This window comes from Herpailurus yagouaroundi, unplaced genomic scaffold (genome assembly GCF_014898765.1).
Source record: "Herpailurus yagouaroundi ecotype Mexico unplaced genomic scaffold, PumYag 28, whole genome shotgun sequence".
Lineage (NCBI taxonomy): Eukaryota > Metazoa > Chordata > Mammalia > Carnivora > Felidae > Herpailurus > Herpailurus yagouaroundi.
This window is the reverse complement of record NW_024412376.1, coordinates 147,387,879-147,391,442: the sequence shown is the minus strand read 5'-3', so window position 1 is coordinate 147,391,442 and position 3,564 is coordinate 147,387,879. Positions and strand designations below refer to the sequence as shown.

The following is a 3,564-nucleotide window of genomic DNA, read 5'->3' as shown; positions in this document are numbered from 1 at the left end:
TTGTATCCATTTGGCTGTTCCCGAGTTATATCCTTGTATATGATAAGCTGGTGAGCTAGTAATTAAATGGTTCTCTGAGTTCTGTGGGCTGCTCTAGGAAATTAATCAACCCCAAGTCGGAGTTCTTGGAACCCCCAACCTATAGCTGGTCGGCGGGTCAAAGGTGATGAGGGATAGAAGCAGAAACATGTTCCCCTTTAGCCCAAAAGGCTGACCTATATAAACCTGCACGGTGCTGATTAGGATCAAATATGTGCCGGATGCTATGTTCTTGAAGGGCCTCCTGACTGCCTGTCTAGGTCACCGATAGCTGATATTGAACTGAATGATAAGCACCAGAGAAATCTTGAGAAAAGAGTTTTATGGGCAGAAATCCGAAGAAAACATTGGCGATCTAATACCTCCTGCGTGTCCCCTCCCCTTTGAGCACTAAAGCTCTGACCTCCAGCTCCATACAGCAAAAGTGCTGCCCTCCTGCTCAAGAACTCTCTTTTCCTTTCTTGGCTGTTGTGCTGGATGCCCCGGCGACAGAAGCACAGGTGATAAACCGGGGTTTGCAATTGACTTCGAAAGTGGGGAGGGCGTAGGGGTGCAGTCTGGTTGGGCTGAGCCCTTAACCTGTGGAATCTGATGCCACCTCCACATCAGAATTGAGTTACATTGTAGGACATGCAGCTGAGGTCCCAGAATTACTTGGTGGGGGTGGAGGGGTGGTGGGGCCACAGGAGAACTGGGTGCAGCATCTTATTATGACCGCGTCTACTTCTGGGTCTCTGGGTGGGGACCTCCACCTGCATGACCTACACCCATGACCTACAGCTCTCATGGACACTTCTAGGGTATCTTCATCTGTCTCCTTCTCCGTCTCCCTCTGTATTTCGCCAGCCGTCAATCCACCATCTTTGCAGAAAGACATAAATGGTGGGCTAGGTTCCCTCAAAAACCAGAGTCAGAGACCATAGCTTGCAGGCAGAGAGCTTATTTTGTGAAACGATCCCCGCCCCTCCCCCCCAAAATCAGTAGCGGGAGACTGGGAATGGTGTGCACAATAAGGAGGGAAAGCCGTGTGAACGTGCGCCGTAAAGCTGATCGCTGCCGTGGGCAAGTGGGGTTCATCCCACTGCGCATCATCCCGAGAACCAAGTAGAACACAACTGGAAATGTTTCCTTGCTGCGGTGGGGAGAGAGGGTAACACTGATCCCTCCCCTGTTGGCCAAGAGGTCACGGGATTCCCTTGTAGCGATTCCAATCAAGACTCATTGGTTCATAATTGTAGATAACCCTCTGGAGCACCTTAGATGTGGTAACTGTGTTTTAAAAAGGTGACCACCTTGGTCCTCTGTAATTCCCATAGGGAAAGGGGTGCCGGGAAAGCCCCAGGGCAGGGGTGTAGCTGAGGTCAGGTGCTGTCACCTGGCTCCTGCCCCAGGTGGCTGTTACAGCAACAGCCAAAGTAAACGGGTGGCGGAGAGGAGGGACCTTGGTGCCACATGGATACAAAATGTTGCATTGCTAACCTAGTTAATTACCCAATGTAACACTCCAATACTTTTTATTCTATTACGTTTTATTTAATACAATAAAATATAATGTGCAAAATATATAACATATACAATAAAGTATCATATTTTATTATATTTGGAAATAACATAGATTTTCTCACTTGGCTAGGATTTTGGGGTGTGCCTGGTGATTGCCAAGAAACTGACAATTTGCCAATTAAATGTATTAAACATATGTGAAGCTAAATAATTCGAAAGGCAAAATTATAAGAATCCTTAAATTTTTTTTTTTTTTTTTTTTTTTTTTACTTCAGAACCATGTTTCTTTAACGTGGGATGTGGGTATTTGATATGAACGTGGGGCATGGCCTCCCAGAAGAATGAGTACCTAGGGCCTAGGACGTCTTACAATTGTTCCGGGTGGGAAGGGGGAGACGAGAAAATACGTTTCTGAATCTGCTCTGAACGCATCGCTGTCCTGCTGTCCTGTGCCCCATGTCCCTTGGGGAGAAGCCCAACTTAGTTCCCATCCCTTCCATCACCAAGTCAAGAAATTTTCTTTTGGCTTCAACCCGGAAATTTCTGCCCCCTTGGGACAGAAGTTCCTACTAGGCCGTCACACACATCACACATCCATAAAACACCTATTTCTTGAGTCCCTGTACTAGCCCGGACCTAGGCTAGGAGCTGGGGGGGTGAGGGCGGGTGGGTGGTGTGTGAGAGATGACGGCACTGTTCTCAGGAACCTTGGGTTCTAGGGTGAGACAGTAAGACCCAGGTGCTGGCTCCCTCCCCCCCCCCCCACCCTCACCCCCAAGGGCTACCCTTTGTCACGGGGCTGTTCATCCTCTGAAACCCCAGACCCACCCTGCCCTTGACCTCTGCTGCCACTTTCTCAGGGGAGGCAGGGACGCTGAGGGGGGGGGGTCTCCACTCCTCCATGACAATGCTCTGTGGGGCTGCACAAAGCCATCAGACTCTTCAGAGAAACCGGGTAATTAGGACCCATGGAGCTACGCGGAGAGGAATTGAAAATGATGCGTGAAGGCAGTCCCCACAGTAATACAAGAGAAAACATAGAACATAGCTTACTGGGGACCCACACTGGCATGCTCTAGGTCCGCGTTTTCGTTTCCTGTCGGCTGATGTGTCCTCTTCTGTAAGTCTCCAAAAAAGGAAGGAAGAGCCAGCCTTTTGGCTGGGTCCTGGACCCACCCTCCACCCCTACTCCCCACCCCACAGGACACACGGTTCTTTCAGGTGATACACGGCAGGTTTGCCTCCTCACATAATGCAGGTTTTTGAAGAGTCTGCACTCCACAGCCAGACTACCTGGGTTCCTTGCTAGCTGGATGACCTTGGGTAATTTCCTTAACCTCTCCCAGCCTCAGTTTCTTCATCCGTGAGATGGGGATAATAACAGGACTTCTCGGGGGGGGGGGGGGGTTGTTGTGACGATTGGTTGAGGTTATGCATGTGACGTCTGTTCTGTTGGTTCCTCAAACAGGCCAGGAGGTTTCCACCTCTAGGCCCTCTTCTGCTGTTCCTTCTTTCTGGTTTGCTCTTCCCAGATCTTGGTGTGGCTGTCTCCCTCAGGTCCGCACAAATAGCAGCTCTCAGGGGTGCCTGGGTGGCGCAGTCGGTTAAGCGTCCGACTTCAGCCAGGTCACGATCTCGCGGTCCGTGAGTTCGAGCCCCGCGTCAGGCTCTGGGCTGATGGCTCGGAGCCTGGAGCCTGTTTCCGATTCTGTGTCTCCCTCTCTCTCTGCCCCTCGCCCGTTCATGCTCTGTCTCTCTCTGTCCCAAAAATAAATAAACGTTGAAAAAAAAAATTTAAAAAAACAATTAAGAAAAATATACATAATACCCACATACACACATATATATTTCTAAATTAATGTCATAAACCTACAGAAACAAAGCACACAAATTGTAAACGTACAATAAAGTGAATCTTGGGGCGCCTGGGTGGCGCAGTCGGTTGAGCGTCCAACTTCAGCCAGGTCACGATCTCGCAGTCCGGGAGTTCGAGCCCCGCGTCAGGCTCTGGGCTGATGGCTC

At 49.9% G+C, this 3,564-nt stretch overlaps 1 long non-coding RNA gene across 1 annotated transcript in view; it reads left to right on the top strand.

Moving 5' to 3' along the window:
- The first annotated feature begins 457 nt into the window (after positions 1 to 457).
- The window catches only part of LOC121037209 (uncharacterized), a 30,614-nt gene continuing 27,507 nt past the window's right edge, over positions 458 to 3,564 (top strand). Inside the window, exon 1 of the long non-coding RNA XR_005793653.1 lies at positions 458 to 539. This is a non-coding gene — a long non-coding RNA (uncharacterized LOC121037209). The remainder of the gene's footprint in view (positions 540 to 3,564) is intronic.